The sequence below is a fragment of the Pseudorca crassidens genome, chromosome 17 (assembly GCF_039906515.1).
Source record: "Pseudorca crassidens isolate mPseCra1 chromosome 17, mPseCra1.hap1, whole genome shotgun sequence".
Lineage (NCBI taxonomy): Eukaryota > Metazoa > Chordata > Mammalia > Artiodactyla > Delphinidae > Pseudorca > Pseudorca crassidens.
Genome location: NC_090312.1, coordinates 81,767,433 through 81,789,832, shown reverse-complemented (window position 1 = coordinate 81,789,832; position 22,400 = coordinate 81,767,433). Strand labels below are relative to the sequence as shown.

Below are 22,400 nucleotides of genomic sequence, written 5' to 3'. Positions count from 1 at the left end.
TGGGGGGGGCGTATAGTTGTTTTACAATGTTGTGTTAGTTTCTACTATACAGCGAAGTGGAGTGGAGTTCCCTGTGCTCCACAGCAGGTTCTTATTAGTTATCTACTTTATACGTAGTGGTGTATATATGTCAATCCCAATCTCCCAATTCATCCCACCCCGTATGGTCCATTTCTAATACTTTTCATTTCTTTGTGTAAATCCAAGTTTCTGACCTATATCGCATTCCTTCTGACTGAAGAACTTGTTTTTAACATTTCTTGTAGAGCTGCCACCCTGCTCCGTCTGCTGTCTCCAGGGTCTCCAGGTCTCCCTCAGCCTCCGCACTCAGCTTTTAGCACGTTATTCCAAGTATCCAGCTGAATCTTCTTATTGGCTCTACGGCCTCTGACGACATCTGCGCCAGGTAAGGAAAAGCATGGGTCCTGTTTCTCGCTACAGGCACTTGCCTCTGAAGATTTCCAGTTAGCTATTTGCTCTTGTGACCTTAGTTCTCTAAGGGGGACGAGGAAAGTAATTAATTTGCAGTTTGTCCAGCGTTTTTCTTGTTGTCAGGGTGGGTGTGCCTCTCTTTCCAGCTCTCTGTGTCGCCATGCTGAATCTAGAAATCCAGAGAATCATTTTTTGAATTCCTACATTTCTTATTTGTTTTTTTCAAATATTCTTGATCTTTGAAAATGCTGTCCTGCCTTTTGTTATTGCTTATGTTCTTTTGTTAATCCACGCAAGTTTAAATGTATCTTTTTTTAGTGGTGTCTTTCAGGTTTTTCCACTTCCTCTAATTCTTGAGTGCTGGTTCTTCCTGTGTCGAGTCTGCCCGTCTGTCTTCCACGGTGCTTCCTCATGTAGCTTCAGCGGTGTTTGCGTGCGGAGTTTCGATCGCGTCACTTTGAATTTTGATTTGCTGTCGGCAAGGACTGTCCTCTCCATGGACCCATAATGCCACGTGTTGTGCGCATTTTCCTGCGGAACGGCTTTTCATTTGTTTTTGCGGGGTGGGGGGGGGTCTCAGGATTTCACTGTCCGGGACCAATCTTCATGTTTAGCTCTTGAGTGTGGTTCCTGCTCCCTTTGGGCGGTATAAATTCACATCTGCACAGGGTATAGTCCGAGGTTTTGATTTCTTGCAAGTCATTTTTTTAATACAAAGTACCTGGAGACTGAAAGTTTCCTTGCTGCTTCCTGGGACGAGGACACAGAATTTTCTTGTCTGCCTCTCAGGCTGGCCAGCCTTTTGACACATCTGGGTCTTGAGGAGCTGGCTGAGTACCAGTTCCCTCTTTCTTTCTTCTCCAGTCCTCTCCCTGGAATTAAAATCCCAGCTTTCGGGCCAAGTGTGAAATCCTTGTGGGTCTCCATGGCAACAGCGTCTACACTCTGTTCTGAGGCTTCTCTTCCTTTCCGGAGCCCAGGAATTTCTATCCCCCAAGTACACTGTTAAGAGAAAGTGATATCATACCAGACGATTCTACTAGTTTGTTTCTAGAGGGTCGTTCCACTCCTCATCCCCAGATCTTCCTCCTTTCAGCTCGAGCGGCCATGTGGCTGGAAACGGACTAAGTACAGCTCTCATGTGACTAGAATTTGGGTGACCCCCCCAAATGCAATGTGTCTCCCTCCAGTTTCCTTAAGAAAGAGAGATTCAGGTCAAAGCCAATTTGAACCCTCACCCTCCTTAGTTATATGGATTATGGAATTTAGTGATATCTAATTTCTCTTCTTGACCACTTGAATGATTTGTAAATACGATGGCTACACATGTTTTTTTTTACTGTCCGTATGACAATGAAGTCAGGGCATTTTGCTTTATATTCAGGGAGTTCATATTAGATCTTTAGTTATTTTAATGCACGTTTAACTACTACCCATGCTTACCAAAGTCAACTAACTTGCTACTTACATTAAGAGGAAACGTATGAAAAAAATGTCACTTTCCCAATATCACCGGCAATTCCTACTGGTGAGGCTTTTTCAAATTCCCAAATAGTCACCCGTTGAGGAGCGTTCTGAATTAAGCATCTCAAATTTCTGCACTTTGCTTTCAAGAAGAATGCTCTACCCCTCGACGATGTTCTAGAGATGCCAGCAATGGAAGATGAAATGGAGGAGAGACTTAAGATATTCCTAGATCATTACCTTAAGTTCCCCAGTGAAATGAAAAGAGAAATGTTGAGTGAAAACATTCTCCTTAGTAAGGGATTGCACTTCTTGTTATTTCATTAATTACTAAGGTACTGACTGTATACTTTTTACTTTAATAACTTTCCTCCAGTAAAGGGCAGACCTCCAAAAGGAATTTACTGGGTAAGGTGACCGGTCTTTAATATGTAAGATGTGGTTTATTTCTGTGACCCCTCGAAGCAGTTTCATGGAGCAGTAAGCTGTAAGACAAGCAGCATAGCCGGCTGGTGTAAGAAGTGCAAACGCTTTGCACGAAGATGCTGTTTTGTCAGCCAGTCTTTTTCTCATCTGTAAGGTTAAGGGGCTCTATTACATTCACTCTAAGTTTGTTTCAAGGCTAAGAAAGAACTATAATCAAAATTCCAGAGGCGTTGTGGGGTTGAGATCCTCCAGTTTGGGAGTTTATAAATTGATGGTAGAGAGGATTGTCAGATAAAATGCATCCGTTTGGTTCCTGAGCGGAGGTCACACCAGGTCTCACTCCTGCCTGCTCTTGTTTCAAAGCATCCATCGCAAGAGTTTTAGGAACACGTACAGCTACTTATTCACACGGCAGCCTCCTTCCAGACAGTGAACCTCTGGGCAGGATTCCGTTCTCCCTGTTTTCGAAACATACCACCACTGTGTGTGCGTAGGCCGCGTAAATGACGACACGGTTTTTCTCATATTTGCCCTTTCAGGTTTTGAGCTCTGAGTTTGCTTTAGGAAACACAGTCATACTCCTGATATTATGATCCCAGGGCACTGCTCCTTCTCATTCTTCTTCTTGCAACTTTCAGCTCCCTCTTAACCACCCTCAACCCCGACAGGCCCTACCTGTGCAGCCTCAGCTGATCCCTGCCCCCCAGCTCAGACTGAGACAGGATCATTTAAACTCACATCAAAGACTCGTGCCTGCTTGTGTGTTTGAAACACGTCCTTGGTCCCAGCTGTCTCATACCCTAGAAGGGAGTAGAAATCTGAGTGGATTGGGGAAGGCAGCATCACGTCACACCTGGAGGAGGTGGGATCCAGGTGTGGGAGAAGCGGGCCAGCGTGACCGTGGTGTTGGTGCTGGCATCGGTCCCGGGGGTCACGAGGAAGCAGCCTGGCTAGGGCAGCACTGCGTCCTTCTTTATAGACGCCCACATTAAATCCAGGATTCCTTAGAGTTAATTTCCAAATCATGAGCAAAAGGAAAGGGAATTTTCATTTCAGACGTAGAACTATGGATGGAAGAAAGTATTATAAAAATTTTGTCTCTTTGCCTAGGTAGCTCATTAAAATTATTTTTTTTCTGGGCCATGCAGCGAATAGGTGGTGTTACACTGATTGAATTCACAGTGGTGAACCGAAGGAACAGGGCCAGTCTGATTTACTTTGAGACATGATGAGGAAAAAGGATTCACTGTTCAGATCCAGAGAGTGAGGCAAATACCCTCTAAGCTCGCAGGTGCTGTTACGCCCTATCTGTCCATCCAGCCTTGCGCCAGTTCAGCATCTCCGCGCTGCAGGTGCACTGACACGTGTGCACCACAAGATGGAGCCCTTACAGCAGCTCATCTCCCAGGACTTCCTTCCACCCTGTTCACGCTTCGGAAAGTGAAGCAAACACGGCCGTGAAGAGGCGCACAGGCCTTGAGGATTAGAGACTGTTCCAGTCATTGTGCCTGAGAGCAGATCTGTCCTCGGCCCGATCTCGATCAACGTCCTTATCAGCGTCTTCCAGGAAGACACAAAAGACAAGCTTTAGCAGGAGGGCGGGTGATGCAAAACCAGGGAGGAGCATGGGGGCCTCTGGACATATCGTAAAGATTCCGGGGGCTTTTCCGCGGGCTGCCAGTGGACAGGGATGGAGGCACAAGGTTGCCTTTGATGGAGCAGGAAAAGAGCTTTGGACAGTGAAAGGGCAGGTCTGGACGAGCGCGTCACGGTAGCTGTGATGCTGATAACCGTACCGTCTCACGCAGTGCCACTCAGCGTGCGGGCCATGCGCCGCCTGTGGGAAATGGCGTGCTGTCTGTCCTGGATGAGGGCAGGTGCTCCTGCCAGGGGTCAATGAAATTCATCACGAAGTACATTGCTTAGTGGAGCCAAACAGGTAAAACTCACCTGGTGAGGGAAGCAGGGCATCCGCCGCATTCCAGCACCAACTCTTCATCTTGGGAAGGGCCTGCCTTTGAGTAGCGCTGAATGGCAAAGGCTCCTTGGCGTCAGTACTAAGTACTTAGTACTAATGGTGCTAAGTACGTTACGCACATCCTCACCTTCGGATAGAGGCACAGCGGACTTAGGGCCAGTGTCGTGAAAGGTGGACGTTCACATGTTGCACCAAACTGCCTCGCTTTCCTCATCTGATGGGTGGTAGCAGTAATATCTAACACAAAGCGCTGTCATGCTGGAGGTCAGAAGTATAACGCAGGCAAAGTTCATGGCGCGTTTCACGGCACATGGTACAAATGTGCTTCTTCCCTGCAAGTGAGAATTAGTGTGTTTCTCCTTAATACCTCTTGCAGGAAAATACTGTTGTTTTCCCTGTTTCGTAGGTGAGGAATTGGGCTGAGTTTCAATGAAGCTTAACAGCGTCCTGTGGTCATGCCGTTCCTGCGTGTCAGGGCCCAGGCTTAAACCCAGGGATTTTCTGACTCTAGATTCCAAACAGGTGCTTGTTGATCATAGCACACTGCTCGTTCCTGGCTGGACTAGACCAGTGGCTTTTAAATTTTTTGACCAAGGCTCAACTGTAGTCATAACCTAGTACCACTGCCGCCCACCTCCCCCCAGGTACACAGGCACATATATAATCTGAAACAAGACTTACATGAGCTAATACTTGCCATTCATAAATGCGAGGCACTCTGATATCTTTTACTCCAGTTTATTTCATTTTTAAAGAGAAAGCGGGTGGTGACCTATTGAATTGATCCCCTGGGCCACAACTGGGCTGGAACCCACAAGGTGAAAATGCCGTAATAGCAATTCCTATGAACTCTTCAGTTCTAATTTTCTCTGATTCTCCAAAAAACAAAACAAAACAAAAAACACAAACAAAAGCCTTCAGACCCAATTCCCTTCATCCAGAACAGAAGACCTGAACTTGGGAGCAGTTCACGTGGAAAAGAATAAGGATTTTAGCCGAGGCTGAGTTGCGGAAACACTGCAAAGGTGAGGGCAGAGGGCTTGCCTTCGAGGCCCCCGCAGGAGCCCTGCATTCCCTCTGGGTGCCAAGTTTTAGGAGAAATCAACCACCTGAACACGTTCGGAGAAGGACAGTCAAGGTGGAGCTGGGTCTGAAATTGTTCAAGGAGCCAAGCATGTTTCATCTGATTTTGATGGGAAAGAGTCTCTAAACCATAAAAAAAAGAAAAAAAGTATATTATGATAATAGTTCTCTAAGGTAGTTGAATAAGTCTTGGCCCGTCTGATGCGTTATCTCACATCAAGCTTATTTTTATTGGGTTTTTAGATTTTGGTGTCTAAGCTGAGAATCATGCAAAATGATTGTTGCTGCACTTCCGTCCTGTGAAAGGCAGGCAGGAAACCGCCCCTCCCAGGGTAAGTGGAGGAGCTCTCAAGCTTGCCCTTGGCCAGACGTTTGCCCAGCTTCAAAGGGGTTTCAGAGGGCGGGACCGACTGCAGCCCAGGCTGTGCCTTGGAACTCAGACATTCCTCTCCTGGAGCCTGGCCCACCCGGCGGGAAAGCCCCCTGTTCCTGATGCTCTGGGCTGGTGGGAAGCTCTTGCCCGGTTGTTTCCCTCCCTCCTGGGCTCCGGCCGAGAGCCGATTCCCCATGAGTCAGGAAAGGAGGGAGTGAGAGGCTGAGCGGTCCCTCCCCGGGTTTCACGGGGCCTCGGGAACGCCTGGGGCTGGAATTCCCCCTGGAAGGCGGCTCCAACAATGGAGGTTTGCGCTGTGTGGCCGGTAGGGCGTTCTGCTGGAACAAGTAGCAGCAGGTCTGTTGGTAGTTTGTTAGATTCAGGAAGGAAAGGGGAGAGGGGAGTCAAGAATGACTCAAAGGCTATGTGGTTGGGAAACCTCGGAGCAAAATCAGGCCACCAGAACACAGTGGGAAATCTGAAGTGGTACAGACCGGGGGCGGGGGGAGAGGCTGGAAGTGTGGATGGTACTTGTTTGTGGCTTAGAGTCGGAGCTGTGTCCGTGAAAGTCCGTGTTCGTGAGAGCGGGAGGGGTTCGAATGCTCTATAGATCTTGCCGCACAACTGTTTACCGTCCAATGTTAAATCCCGGTCCTTGGGGCGAAACGTGGTCGTAGTTAAGGGTGAAGTGGGTCTTAGGGATGTTGGAGTTGGGCTGTTGTCCTAGATGACATTTATCTGCTGGCATCCTGGATTGAGTTCCACTTTTAGGATATAATTAACACATGCATTTTTGGTGGTTCTTTCAGTAGACCTAAAATGAACGGTTAACGAGGTGCTGTCTGAAAACGGCCGTCTTCATTTTATTCTGCTCTCTCAGGTGGGGAGAGACCGGTGCCCCCCCCCCGCAGCCCCGCACCCCATCTAGTTGATGGAGATGAAGGGAGGGGGCTGCTGAAGCGGAGGAAGTTGTGCTCATGCGCGCCTCGGGGCGGAGTCTGGAGGGACGAACTGATGGAGCGAGATGCTGATGAAAGCATCACTTGTCACGTATGGGGCATGCCCTGTGCATGAGCAGTGTTCTAAGCACTGTATATGATGGTCTCATTTGATTTCAACAACCCAATTAAATGATTACTATTACTGCCCTCCTTTTATAATTAAAGAAACTAAAGCACAGAGAGGCTAGCGGATTGGCCCAAGGTTGCGGAGCTGGGATGGCCTGACCGCCAAGCTGCACCACGAACACGTCCCAGGCAGGTACTGTCCTCACCTGGCTTGATAAACCGGCAGAAGGTGGTAGAGTCAGAAGCTGGAGAGACTGTTTTCTAGGGGGGACAGTGTTGCTTCGAGTGCCCGGGTGATAAGTTGTGATCCAACATCAGGGAGAGACACATGCTTCTCTCATTTTCCAAAGGCCATGGGGAAGTCAAGGCTTTGGGTGCTTCCACGGGGAGGGCCATGGCCCCCTGAGAAGCTCCATACCCCGGAGCGCCGGCAGCCCTGCGGTTGAGCGCCCCCAAGCGCTCATGTGCAGTGGATTTCCGCAGGGAAGCGGGGTGGACCATTCAGGGGGACGGCAGAGAAGGGCGCTTAGGAACTGGCCAAGGACCGAGGTTCTGCAGCAGCTCAGGGGACACCACCCAAGCCAGCTGAGCTCAGGAAAATGCAACCTACTTGTCCCCACAGGCAGGTGAGGTCCGGAGAGGTGCTGAAGGAGTGAGGAACCTCCACTCTAAAAACAAATCTTTATTCAGTTTCTTTCTGTCAGTTCCCAGAATCTGTTCAAAGCACAAAGCAGGGGACATTTTCTACCAGGAAAATAAGCTCACCTCAGTTGTCACGGGTTTTTGGAGGGACAGGAACCGTCTGGGGTCTGCTTCTCAGCCAGGCTTGTGTGCCCAGAGTCAAGGACACAAAACAGACGCTCAGCCAGTGTCCCTCAGCCTGAGCATTCCACACGCGAGAGGAACAGGCCGTGTCCGGATTTTAGGGGACAAATGTAGGGCTTTTCCTTGAAGCTGTTTAGATGCTACATGAGGAAATGCAAATAGGAAACATCTGACAGTAAACCAACAAGCCGTTATTGCATAAAGATGAAAAATTCAGTCCCCGGAATAGAACAGCACATGGAGACGAGACGCAGAGCTTAAAGCCGCGAGAAGGAGAAGAGAAGCAGCGGCACCTTCAGATACTGCGGAGGAATGGCCTTGGGAGAGAATTTAGGTTTTACAGTCTTCACGCCAAATGCCAGTGTCCCCTCCTGCTCTGACCCTCTGTCTGTCACTTTTCAGTCTGCAGCCCGTCGGTGATGGTGATGCCGCCACTGCCTGGACCGTGTGGGGCCTCGTACCCTCAGTGCCAGTGCTGTGGCGTGGCTGGACCACAAGGAGGGTGGGTAGCGGGCAGCACGTCTTGCGTGGTTCCTTTTGCTTGGCGGATTGGAGTACAGACTGGAGTGTTTTCCATTTACTTTGCTCGTTGCCTCCCTCTTTGTTGTGAGTTGCCCTTGGGATTCTGACGGCACTGTCTGGTGAGGTTGCTGGTTCTTAAAGTCACAAGTTATGCGTTACGTAAGAGTACGTGGAAGCATTTTACTGGGAACTCTTTCAAATAGTCACTAAACGACAATTCTAATTCAGGGAAGATCTAGTGGGCCTGCCCTCCTAATGATTGATAACTTTGCTGGGAGCTTTCGATTATATTGTTCAAGAGTCAGAAAAAAAATTCCTGCAGGGAGGAATTATTAGCCCCATTTGAAAACTGAAGTTTAGAGAAATTAATTGTCTAATCCTTTTACTGAAAGAGACCAATGGTCCACATACGTGATTTCTTTAACAAGCTGCAAAATAGATAAATAGATGCATAAATCCATAAATACAGATATGTTCAGTACCTAACACTGATTAAAAATACTCTTCAGAACATCTTTGGAAAATAGGTCAGAAATAGCGTTTCATTCTATATCTCGTGGTACATTTTCGACAAGGTAGAAATGAAATTGTTTGCACACCTGCATATCAGTGGAAAAGCTGGCCATTTGGAGATGACATCCTTACAAATAAATTAGGAATATTGTTTCAGCAGCACTAAATGCTCCGAGGAGAATAAAACAGAGTGACTTGCTGCGCAGTGACTGGGGTAAGGTGAGCTGACATTACAGGGTGGCCTCAGAAGGGCTCTTAGCAGAGACATCAGAGCTGAGACCCAACTGGGGAGGAGGAAAGAGCCCTGTGTGTGACTGGGGAACAGCACGGGGGGTGTGCAGAGCCCTTGTGGGGCCAGGACTGGGTAGGGGGCGGGCTGGGCAAGGAGAGGGTCAGAAGACTCAGCACCATTTGAAACACTGTTACTTGTGAAATTACTTGTGAATGGTCTACCATCCTCTAAGAACCTAAACTCCAGATGGCCGGGGACTCATCTGTTTACTCTTGCTTCCTGCTCTAATCTAGCTCTGGCCCTGCGTCTGGTACATAGTAGGTAGGCAGTAATATTACTCAATGAAAGAAAAAAAAAAGCTACTGTAGTCAAGTCTATCCAACCCAGGTCCTTACTTTGCAGACGTGTTAGATACTCAGCAGAGGGGAAGCTACTTCCAGCAGGATGGGACCTGCCCTGGGTCTAGGCTGGTCAGCCTCTGATTCTCCACTGCACCATCCTGCCCCCTGCTGCTTCGTGTCTCAACAAAAACACAAAAAAACAAAAACGGTCCGTGTTTCTAAAAGCACAGGTTCTCCTGGACAGAATTTCTCACTCTCCGGAATTGACATTCTAAGTTACATTCGAAGGAACTTTGTTTCTTGTGTGTTCCACTCACAAAAATGATATTTTCTGTACCAAGGAGGAAAGCAAACAGCCTGTGCCTTTTCTCTGAGCATTAAAACAAATATAAGACCACAACGCAATAGCAAAACACCCCGAATAAGCCAATTATAAAGTGGGTAAAGGATTTGAACAGAGATTTCTCTGAAGAAGAGATACAAATGGCCAACGGGGTATGAAGTGGTGCTCAACACCATGAATTATCAGGGAAGTGCAAATCGAAACTACAACAAGCTGTCACCTCACACACGTTAGGATGGCTGTTATTTTTTAAAAAGTGTAGGTGAGGTTGTGGAGAAGTGCAACCCTCGTACACTGTTGGTGTTAAATTAAAATGGTGTAGCTGCTATGGAGAAGAGTATGGAAATTCCTCAAAAAGTTAAAACTAGAACTACCGTATGATCCAGCAATCCCACGTCTGGGTATTTATCCAAAAGAACTGAAATCAGATCTCAAAGAGATATCTGCCCTCCCATGCTCATGGCAGCTCTTCACACAATAGCCAAGATACGGCAGCATCCCAGGTGTCCATTGACAGATGAACGCATAAAGGAAGTGAAGTCCATACACGCATGAAGGAAGAAGAAAATCCTGCCACTTGCAGCAACACGGATGAACCTGGAGGATGTTGTGCTAAGTGAAACAAGCCAGTTACAGAAGGACAAATACTGCGTGGTCCTGCTTACGTGAGGAATCTAAAATAGTCAAACTCATAAAAGCAGAGAGTACAAGAGAGGCGGCCAGGGGGGTGAGCGAGGGGAAAGGAGAGCTCTTCCATGGTTGTGAGGTGTCAGCTCTGCTTGATGAGTGAGTTCTAGACTCTGCCGCACAGCACGGTGCCTGCACTTTCCAGTGTGGTGTGCACTTCAAAATGTGTTAGGAGGGTCGGTCTCATGGTGAGTATTTTTACCATAAAAACAAACAAACAACAAACAGAAACGAAGGGACACAAGGGAACTCTGGGAGGTGATGGCTCAGTCTGTCCCCTCGATTGTGGTGATGGTGTCATGGCTGTTGTGCAGACGTTCAAACTCAGCAAATTGTACGCATCAGATATACGCAGCTCCTTGTGTATCAGTGACACCTCAATAAAGCTGTTAAAAAAAACATAAAACAGTACGAGACCCTCAACCAGCGGTTCTGGTGACCGAAATGAAGGTAATGAAGATGACAAGGGATTTATCACCCTCTGGGGCCCCTACCTCCCTGGGCTACTGGCATCGCTCAGAGCTGCTCTCTGCCTGGGCTGAAGACATACTTACATAGGTGTTGAGAGAGTGACAAGTGAAGCTAATGCTTGCATATTAATAGTCTAGTACAAAAGATGACTGGCTTGTGACTGTTAGAAGTCAGGGTTGTTCCCCCCCCCCCCCCCGCAGGCCCACGTCTTAAATGGAGCAGGTACTTAACAGGTGTAGGTTGAGTTGAACCAATCTACTTGTCATGGGGACTTGACCTCCACTTCATGGTGTCTTATTAAACGAAAACATAGTTTTTAAGATAAATATTCAAAACGTCAACTTCGAAATAAGGTGAAAAGCTCCCATGTTCACATGCCACATTCTACTTGTATGCCACAGATGATCTATTGAACAAAATGGGTTATTTTGTTGGCCATTGAATAAAGTTTTATTGAAAGTAGATTATTTGGTTGGATGGTATAGGCAACTAGAAAGGAAAAGCAGTTACAGGTGCTGTAGTCTGGAGGTTTCTTTATCAGAAGAGGAAGAATGTGCTCTCTGATACATCCCAAGAGTCGTGAATCTCAGACGAGCTCTGGTCTTCGCTAGCGTGCGCTTGTGAGTCACATGCAGTGTTTGCAGCTGCTCCAGGTAATCCGGTGACGACGCAAATGTCACTGTTCCCTCCGACCAGCACAGACAAGAGCCAGGTTGACTCCCGAGCAGTGTCCCTGAGCCACAGGCTCCCTAGGATGCCAGGCCCTGGACCCTGATTCTTCCAAACTCCAGCCCTTCCTGTAAGAAATTCTGGAGGCAACTGAGGAATTTCGTTTTGGAAATTACAGGTGAAATACATTGCTGTTTTTCTCCTTGCCCTTATGAAAACAGAAAACGGTAATTAAAATTTTAAGCTTTGTAACTGGGTTTTTAAAAGGGAGGATGTCTTACACTTTGATTGAAATGTGGAAGATGTGGCTTAGTTGCGTGGAAAGTACGCCAACGAGGGTAACGAAAGCAGGAAAGCCCGCAGCTAAATCATTTTTAGTCTTGGTTGCTGTGGGGAATGAACTTATTTTTCTTGTGGGGAACTTTTGCAGATGTTTCTAAGGAATTCTAGCTTTCAGAGATTGTTTGGACAACTGTTCTCAAGTTCAGGAACCTGTGGGCCGTGCACAGGACTTGGAATCGATCCTCAGGGCCCTCGGGGACCAATGGAGGGTGGTCAGAGGAATAATATGATCAGCCTTAGGTTTTAGAAAGAATAACTGACGTTTTTTAAGCTATGGAGGCAGACAGGAGAGTGACTTACAGTAGGGCCAGGCCTGACGGCCAGTGGGGAGGCCGTGGGGAAGTGTGATGTGGGTTGACTCCTAGGGAGGCGAGGGGCCAGGTCAGAGAGCACGCGAAGGAAGGAGCAGTGATGCGTGTAGGGACCCGGTCTCCAGCGGGAGAAGGCAGAGTTTGACACGGCTCTGCGGTTTCTAACCTGGATGACATTAACTTCTCATGTTCTTGCAACTGCAGTGTTTCATGTTCCGTGAGTAACACTGAAGCGGCAAGCATATTCCTAGCGTGCAGAACAGGTAAGTTGAGAGGAGAAGCTTCCGGAGCATCCTGGCGAGAACGTGGGGCGTGGAGTGGGGGACACCCCTGGGCGCGTACCTGCGGCAGCCTGAGTCCGCTACGGGAACGTCAGCTGTTGTCTTAGAGGATTTTCTGGCGGTCCAAGTGGAAGTCCGTTGTCATTTCGCTTAAGCTCCTAGGGGCTCTGTGTGCTGTGGGGCTGGAAGGGGCATCAGGAATCCACTCCCCACCTCCTCCCCCTGCCAGCTCACATCAGATGCTGACAGGCCAGAGTCTTGGGGTCTTCTGGCCGCAAGAGCGCCGCTGGGGAGCCCCTCTGCTCTCGCTCAGGGCTGAGTTCCCTGGACACGCTCCCCAAGGGAGAAGGACGCGGCCGGTGCTGGGTTTCCCGTGAGGCAGCATCGCAACGTGGTCCAGGGTGCCTGCCCCAGTCCTTCACCCAGGGCAGATTATTTCTTCTCCTCCTCCTGTTTCCAGATCTGTCAGTTGGGAACAGTAACGGTAGGACTGGGTAGGGCACCACGTACGGTGGTCAGTACATTGTGAGGGCCCAACATGTGAACAAAGATCTCGTGTCTTCTGGTCTGGTAGGTCGACGTCATTCAGGTGGGGAGACCTACGTGGCCAGTGGCACATCTGGTGTCATCGCTACGTGGTGGCATTCAGTGGCTTTGTGTGGGGCTAGCGCGGGAGCCTCTGCGTGGGCATGCAGGCTGTAGCACCCTTCCCCCAATGCCCAAGCACTGGGGACGGGGCCCCTCCGCATCCTCAGGGAGTGTGATGCTGAGAGACCACAGCGGATTGCGGGGAGCGCCAGGCAGGGAAACTCTTGGAGCCCCGTTATCCCAGGAGCTGGGGATCCTCAGAAGAGGGTTTTGTCAAGCTGGCCCCACTCCTGAACCTGTTAATACATCCTTAACCTCCTTATTTCATTTGGCATATCTGAAATTAAGAGCATAACACTTCCACAGGAATGTACCATGAAATCTCTTTCTCCCTTTTGGCCAACCAGAGTTTATATATTTAAAACCTGTGATGTGGGTTCTGAGTAAACTCAGAGCGACTGTTCAAGTTAGTTGCCATCAGCACCGTAGCAATAGGTGTTCAGTGTCTGTTGACATTTACTTTCTTTAGTCTCAGACAGATTTCACAGCAACATAACACAAAAGCCGAACGGCATCCCTGGAAACTTGTAAGCACAGCAAAGGCCTGGATATACCACAGTGGAAGGATGCCTCAGTACAGGGAAACGCTAGAGAAGTTTGGCAAACATGACTTAACCGGTCAAGCCGTGTAGAAAGGCAACATCGCAGAAGGTCGGCTTATAAAAAATAAACGGTGGCTTTTCAGGTGATTAATCGGCAGTGTGTAAACTCTGGCCATTGGATGATCTTATTCCAGGTTAATCTACATAATCACAAAATAATTTTAGCAATTAGAAAATGGAGAAAAGATCAATGACAAATATCGTTGCTAGAACATTCTATGAGGCATGTGGGTGAATGCCATATTCCAATTATTTATATATCCTGATAACATATGAACTCCTACCATGGTGTTGTACATACGATAACTATACTCAGAGAATGAGAATACACTCACATATAAATGAAAATAATTTTTGACTTTTTTTGAGAAGGTATTTCAAATGTTTATGGCATCTCAGGGACATTAACATAAATATCACTTATCGCAATAAAGTACCGTTGCTACAGAAGGCGTATGAGATTGGCTGCCAAAGCACAGGTGGTCCCCTAATATACCTAGAGAAAGATAAGATCTTAATAGTATTAAGTAATTTAAAATGAAGCTTCCTAAAGTATCCACAGCTCTTCTATTACTCAAATGGTTTAAAACTCAGAGTTTCAAATTTCTTGTCTTAATTACGTTCATCTATGAAACTAGTGAATATAGGTATAACATTTTTACACCCATTAAGAAAATGATGACTGATTGATGATTACTTTTTATTAAACAATTAATAAAGCTACCTGACATTTCAGAGGAGGCATCTTTGGTTATTGAAATGATAACATTTGTCTATGATAAATAAGCCAGTCTCTGAAAGAAAAGAAAGATTTTTAGTAATGTTAGAGCTGGTGAAGTGTCACTCTACATTTATAATCGTCATCTAAGATTTCAATATTAATTGATCAGAAAAGCATTTTCATAGCAGGTACTAGACACATGGCATCTTTTTCAACATAGAAGAGAAGAGCAGGGTTTCAAAGGTCTTTGAAGGTCCCCAAGGGAGTTCTGTGCAAAGAGCACAGGGCCGGGCAAACATCTCCTATTTCTACAGATTTTGCCCTGGCTGGTGATGCAGGTGCTTGTCAACAGGCCTAACCCTAACCCCAACCCTAACCTAACCCTGACCCTAACCCCAGACACTCAAGGTGGCCCAGCAGTAACTGTGGACTCTTTTCCTCAAGTCTGCCCCCTGTTGTCTGCCCCCGGTCTCACCACTGACAAGGAAGGAGACCAAATCCCAAGAAAGAAAGAGGGAAACGTAACTGGATTCCCTTTAAGCCCGGGGCAGAAGGGCCAGCCCGGGGGCTGGCTCTGGTTGCTGGGGGGCTTCCTAAGGAGATGGGAGATCGGGACAAGGCCGAGAGGGGGGCGCTCCCGGGCCTCCCTCCCCCTCCGCCCCCCCTCCCCCCCACACTGGGAAGCTGGGTCCTGAGATATGCTTGCGTGTTGGGATGGGCCTCTGAGAACCCCCGTGCAGAGGACTGTCTTCCCCCTCCTGAGTCTACATTTCCACGTGTGTGATGCAGAACAAGGACCTCTTCTGTAGGCTTGTTTGATTTTTAAGAGTCAGTACATTTTAAATGCCTTACGAGCATTAGCTATTGTTATATCTTTTTTAACAGTTAAATCTTCACACCATGACCCCAAGGCCCATACATTTGTCCAACAAATGGAAAGAGCAGGAAAGGACTGACCTGTAGGCAGTAACGTTGGCTATTTCATCAGAAATGTAAGCTCACCCCAGGAGGAGCGACCTCAGGTTACGTTGATGTGACAGACTTCGTGGCCATGGCTTTTCCTCACAGAAATGGTGACTCTCCCTAGAACATTCCAGTCCAGGTCTTCTGTGGGTGGGGCTTGAGGCTTCCATCCTGCCCTGTATTCATGACGTCAGGGCCAGAAAGCACAGGGAACACACAGCGTTCCGCGCACAGATGTGCAGCAGTGGTCTTAGGCCTCTGGAGGCCTGTTTCTGAATGCAGACTTTTTGGCCAGGAGGATTTCTCTCATTCGGGCATTACAGGGTCTGATGGCCACATTGAAATGGATGTTGCCATTCTGGGGGGACCTGGGGGTGCCAAGCACCTGGCCCGTTTCCCAGCAGAGGGGTGAGCCTGGGCTCTGGAGCCAGGGCCTGGCCTGGGCCTGAGAGCCGGACCCATGACTTCCTGGCGCCGCCTCGGGGGTTTCTCAAGCTCTCTGAGCCGCGGTTTCCTTCCTGGTACAACAGGGAGGGTAGAGGAACTGACCTCAGTTGGTCCTCGTGAAGGAAAGGCGTGCCCAGCACGTGTTAGCGGGGGCCGCGTGTCACGTCACCTTCACGTAACCCACAGCTGCACAGCTGCCTGCTGAGGTCAGGTCCGCCCCCAGGGCCCCGGAAATGGCCATTTGGTAGCGCCATCAGAGCCTGCAATGACAGGGCCCTAGGGCACTAACTAATACAGGTGTCCACCTGACAAGACGCCCAAGCAGGCAGGCCTGTCTGGAGCCTAGAGCCCCCCAAGCCCGGCTCTGTGCCCCCAGAGAGCAACCGTGAGGGACCGCGTTCCTGCCAAGCGTCCACTACACGTCTTCTGCCGATGGAGCGGGGGAGCCCTCTCCTCCTGCCTGGACAGAGGCAGCCCTGATGTCTGGGGGGGAGTCCCTACACGCCGATGGACAGCGGACGGACTTGGCCTGCTGAGGTTTGAGCTGCCTGTGATGGGCACGTCGTCCCGTGCCCAGCAGTCTTCCTGGCACCTCGCACACCGACGGCTCACAGCACTCTTCTTTCCGAGACCCGCCTAAGAGGTCACGCTCTACAGAAATCTCCGCCACCTGCAGACCCCGTCCGCCGACACACACACGTCCGCTACCCTTCCTCCTGGGACGCTGGAGGTCCCCGGTGTCCCCGTCCCGCTGATGCCCAGATGAGCACCCACACGTTGGAGGAATCGGCCACCTCCCGAGCTCCGCAGCTTCTCCCCAGCTCTGCCCACCCTCAAGGAACCGTGCCAGGAGCGCAGAGCACCGCCCGCTGCCAGGACTCGGCCGTGGGTACCCGCCTCGCGTCAGTGAACTCGGCCTGCCCAGGACACGGGGCTTTGGGAGCCGGGGAAGCAAGTTCCGGGGTTGCAAGTGGAAGTGGGCCCCGAGCACAGCCCCTCCACGGACTCGGTGAGCGCCCGGACTGAGCCACGTGTCTGATGTGGTTTCGAGGTCTGTGCAGCGGCGCTAAGGCCCCTTCGCAGGCCCTCCGCCCTCGGCCCTCGCTCCCAGTCAAAGGAAGGCACACCTTTCAGGCTGTGGAGGATGGAGGATCCCCAAGGAAAGCCCCGTCCCCCTCCTCCCCGCGGAAGGACCGGCCAGAGAAGGTGCTGCTCAGATCAAAGCCGTCCACTTCGAGCATCTTTTAAAAATAACTTAAAACTTTCTGGAGTACGGTTGATTTATAATGCAGTGTCTTTGCTGTACGGCAAAGCGAATCAGTTATGCATATACATACATCCACTCTTTTTTAGATCCTTTTCCCATGCAGGCCGTTACAGAGTACTGAGTAGAGTTCCCTGTGCTCTACAGTGGGTCCTTACTAGCGATGTGTTTTATATATAGTCGTGTGTATGTGTCAGTCCCAGTCTCCCACTTGGAGCCTCTCCTCTTGGTGGCTGCTTGTTCCTTCCTTCCTAAGAGCTGTCTTCGTTCAGTTGCCTCCTTTCTCCCTATCTGAGCTGTGACTTTGTGACCTAGGCTGGCCCAGGAGAGCTCCGGTGGTGGCCGGGCAGTAGAAAGGGTCAGCGCTGAGCTCAGAGCCCCTACCATCTCCCCAGACCCTGGGCCTCCCCTCCTGTTCCAAAGTGAAGGGGAAAAGATAAGAGATTACTACAAAGGGCTCAAATCAGCAAGTGCTACAAGCCACAGAGACAAAACAACCTTACAGGACCAGGAAAGTGCTGAGGTGTGTGGGACTACCAGAGGAGGGTTCCAAAGCCCGACGGGGTTGGGGATGCCGGCTGAGTCCGTGGCAGAGGTGAAGCTCGGAGGCTCGCCTGGTCCCACCCTAGTGTAGGGGGAGGGGGTTAGAGCCCACTGGTCCCCTTGCAAATTCTGCCTGGAGCTCTGGGCCCACCCTTTGTCCTGGGTTTTCCCTGATTTTCTTACAGTTGATCTGAAATCCCTGTAGCTCGAAAGGCAGTCTGACTTCTGTGTCTCCAAAGGTAAATCTCAAGGGAAAACTCTGCAATATAGGCAATTATTTTGTCTCCTTACATCTAAGTGCCTATCTGACATATTTTGTCAAACTTCCTTTAGTCACAGAATGTAATATTGTTATTCATCAGTTAAGGTCTTTAGACATACAGAGGGATGCCTACACCTGGCAGAATGAGTAGAGAACTTCCATTATATTCTGGTAAAAGGGCCAACTTAATATGGGCATCAATACCTAAGCAATTTTTTTTTTATAGCCTTAGATCCAGATACCTTTCAGGAAACTACAAAAGGCTTTATTTTTACAGCTTAATTCAGAGCTTATCAAGGTCACAAGCATTTCACGTATTATCAGAGGGCTTCCTGAGGAAAAGTAGAGTAAAAATAGAGGCATGCAGGTTGCACAACTTTACTTTTTAATAGGTGGGAAGGAGAAGGAAAAATATTCCTACTGGTTTGAGGTAATTATTTTCAGCGTAATGGTCTTTGAATGCAGTAAGCAATGGGAAGCAAAATGACCTCACTTTGTAGATTCAGGAAAAAAAAAAATCACTCTTGTGGGAGAGGAATCTATTATAAAGTATTGGATTTGAGAATGTTTCACAAAATTTCAGAGTCCTCTGAAGCATTTCTGTAAAATCTTTAGAAGTAATGTCTGTGGTTGGTGTGATGTATCTGTGATTATTGCATTAGATCAGGCATTGCCGAAACATCCAAACTATTTATTTTACTGTCTGAATGTGTGTATTGGGGGTGGGGGAGGTGGAGGGAGATTTGTTTCAAGACCAGTGGCTGGCACACAGTAACGCTTCTCTCAGATAATCCTGGCTGCACATAACTGAAACATGAAAAATAGATATAAATATGTTTCTTATTAAAAAAATATGAATCCACAGTGCAGGGCTGATTTGGTGGACCTACAATGCGAGACCGAGGGTTCTTCTATCTTTTCGCTCTGCTGTGACTAGCTACCATTCCCTTGGACCGTCCTGTGGTCCAAGATGGCTGCTGGAGCTCCGGCCATTGAACCACATTCCAGGACAGAAAGGAAGAAGAAGGAAAACGAAGAGAGAATCCCTCCATATTTAGGAGTCTTCCTGAAAGAACCATACAACACTACTGCTTCCAACTCTGTGGTTAGACCCGGAAGCAGATGGCTGTGATGGACACTGGCAAGTGTGCCTGGCTTAAAGTACTTAAAGGGCTGGAGTTTTAAGGAAAAAAATGAATGTGAAGAGTATGTGCCTGGCACATACTAAGTACTCAATAAACATTAATGGTAATTATTAACAATGCAAAGAGCAGAACAGAAATCTTAAAAAGTGATGTGGAAAATCCAGTGGCCCCCACGCCTTTATTCCTGGGCTGTCTTGAGGGGAGGAAGAGGGCAGCTAGTATCACAGTATTAATCCTCGCAGACTGTGGTCGTCCTTTTCCAGAAACCAGTTGGATCAGTATTTAACGGTCTGTGTCTCTTTCCTTTCGTATCGTTTGCAGTATTTGTCGAACTGTGCTCAGCGATTTTCAGACAAATAAGCACATGCACAGAACACGCCTTCTCCCAGAAACCTAACAAGCAAACGTTGTTGAAAATGAAAACTGACTTTCGGTCTAGATGAAATAGTCCGCGCTTAGTCATCAGCTCTGCCTCTGGCCTGCTGTGTTGAAATAGGAAACAGAAAGGATGCCATTAGGCCCGACAGAAATGCAAATATAACTGAGGTTTGCAAGTGACTCATCCGCGGAGGGTTCCTTTATGCCTGTGCTGCTGCCACTGCACCAGACGTCGCCTCCCCAGCCCCATGTGGCCTTGACCAGATGTGTCACCAAGAGCCCTCTGTCTCTCCTCTCTGCCCGGGTAGGCGGTCCCCTCCCCTGGACTCACTCTGTGCTGGTCCTGCTGGCACGTGACACCTCCCTCCCCGACCCGCTTTGCTGGGGTGCTTTGAAATGAGGAGTAATTCAAGTTCTGCCCCATATTAGCTGTGTGGCCCTCAGCCAGTCGTTTCGTTGTCTGGACATCAGTGCACTGTCTGGGACGTTCCGGCACTGGATCGGGTAACCTCTAAGGACCCCTCTGGCTGGAAGCTTCTGTGGATTGTGTGGTTCTTTTAGTGTTGAAAGCAGAAAAGTTCTGTGAGGAATTGGGCTGTGCAAGTATAGAAAGGGATCAGTCAAGCGCTTTTCCTATCCATTATCGGCGGTAGACGTGAGCCGCTGTAGCCTCAGCACAGAGGCTTGGTCCCTGCCTTCGACAACTTTTACGTGCTCAGCGTCTGTTCCCTGCAAGGGACAGCCCAGCACACGGGACACATGCCCTCTGCTAGCAGCACTGCTCCCCATCCGACCCCAGGGGCCACACGCTGGTGGGATTGTGGTGTCAGAATTCTTAGGGGCTGAATGTGTCATTTTCATTCTCACAATGACCAATTTTTCAAACAGTTATTTCTGTAAGTCTCTGATAACATCTTCAGGAGCCTAATCCGAGCTTTTCCTTGTACAACGGAGCCTTCTGGGTGTACACGCTCACTCTTGATAATCTTGGCATGAAAACTCCTGCTAATGATAGCATCTTTACTATAAATAGAGGTTTTCAGATGCCCTCTCCTTCTATTGTCCTATCTCTTACAATACTCAATGCATCTTAACCCTTTTTCTTTATTTCGTCATAAAACCGTGACCCTTGATGGTTGGGAGGATAACACAATAGACCAGATGTCTTAACCATGTTTGGATAAATCAGTCATCACCTTCTTTTTCCAAGAAAAATGAGGCAGAGCAGCTTGAGTGAGGCGTAGACTCTGCTTTCCCTTTGGTCTTTCCAAAGCAAACAGAAAAAAGAGGTAACCGTCTGCTAGCTGTGTCGGGTCAGTTGTGAGGAATCGGGTCTAAGGATGTGCAACCATCGTTATTGTGAAAAGAGAAGGAGGCCACACTGTCAGTGTTCCGACTCATTTAAAATTGAGACTGAAAATAACCACCTCAGGAGAAAAGAGGATTGATTCATGACCTTAGTTCTAGTTTAAGTTTGAGGGGAATATAGATGTTATATGAAGCTGGGGAGACAGGCTCTCAATACAGTGGCCTTTCCCTCAGATTGAAGAACGCTTAGATTTACATTTCACTAGGATGTGATTTCAGAACTTTGCTTTTTACAAAAACATATGATCTGTGATGATGCGGCAATACACCAGTAGAGTCATTCATCGCACGATATCATTCGGAGCAAAACAACCTTAGGGCATCAGAACGACTCCAGTTTACAGATGAAGAAAATGTAACATAGAGGGGGTTACATGATCTCATCTTCGTCCAATTAGGAAATAGTATGCTCGGGATTCCAGCTTGCAGTAGGACCATTTGACTCAAGCCCTGAGCTCTTTCTGAAAACTCTGATGTCCTATTAATAGGGCCTTGATTTGCGCAAATGCTGCCGTCACACAGCTTTCCGGGCGCGAGCATCAGATGAGTACAGAGCCCTTGTTCTGACATGGATTCCCGTGGCATCGTTAATCTAAGCCAGGCCAGTCCTGGCGGAGTCAGAAGGAGAAGGATTGGAAATAGGCCGCCAGGGGCAGGCAGGGATGTAGGAAACGCAGTTCCTCAGGGTACTGTTAGGAGGACCCTGAAAATACACACATCATTATAATAAAAGGGAGAATAAAGGTGTCATGAACAATTTATGAAATAATGCCACTGGGGGCCTCAGGAGGGAGAGATCCTGGCGCCAAAGCCGTTCTGATCTCAGATCCACAGATGGCTATTGACGGTGGTGGGCTGTATCACGGGGCAAGAGGGTAAGGACAGACCTGTTAGAGGAAGGGGCACGGGGGACGGGCCTGAAGGATGGTCGGGGTTTGGGTGAGAAGAAGCACGTGTGGGACATGGCATTCCAAGCAGAGGGAATGCTAAGCGAGAGGCGTGAAAATGGGAACCTCTTCTGTAGAGAAGCACCGCTTGGGACAAATACTGGGAAAAGCAGCCCTAAGCTCGTAAGACCGGGGCCTGGGAGCGTTGCCGTCCAGGGATTTCAAACTTGAAGCCCATTCCTAGCTCACTGGGAAGCCTAGGAATGGGCCTCAGTTTGTCTATGACGTTTTATTGACACCTTGAGCGCATGCCCATGTTTCGGTTATTTTTGCTACATGATGAACCCCTCCGATGCTAACACACTGACTTAAAACAGCAACAACTTATCGTTTCCCGTGACTCTGCCATCTGGGATTGCTCAGCCAGGAAGTAGAAATTCGCCCCAGGAGCCCAGCCTGGTGTCTGGGGCCCTGTCGCCTATCTTGAGGCCTCCTTTATGTTTTGTGCCTGCCCTCCTGCTGAGAGTTTGAAGTAACAGCTAACCTGTCAAGGGGCTCCCCACCAAAGGCCACCTCTGGGGATATTTCCACAGTTCACGTAGACATTCCCGTTGCTGTCAAGCACAGAATTTACAGAAAAGAGTGGACCTGGGACTTAACTGGCGGTCCATTGGTTAAGACTCTGCGCGTCTACTGCAGGGGGCACGGGTTCGATCCCTGGCTGGGGAACTAAGACCCCGCGCACCACACAGAGCGGCCAAAAAAAAAAAAAAAGAAAAAAAGAGAAAAGAGTGGACATCTTGAGGACCGTT

General features: G+C 48.7%; 1 protein-coding gene across 1 annotated transcript in view; it reads left to right on the top strand.

Moving 5' to 3' along the window:
• The first annotated feature begins 277 nt into the window (after nucleotides 1–277).
• LOC137209876 (oxygen-regulated protein 1-like) overlaps nucleotides 278–22,400 on the top strand; it is a 55,732-nt gene continuing 33,609 nt past the window's right edge. The window contains exon 1 of the mRNA XM_067711285.1: nucleotides 278–406. The gene's annotated coding sequence lies outside the window, so the exon portion shown is untranslated. The remainder of the gene's footprint in view (nucleotides 407–22,400) is intronic.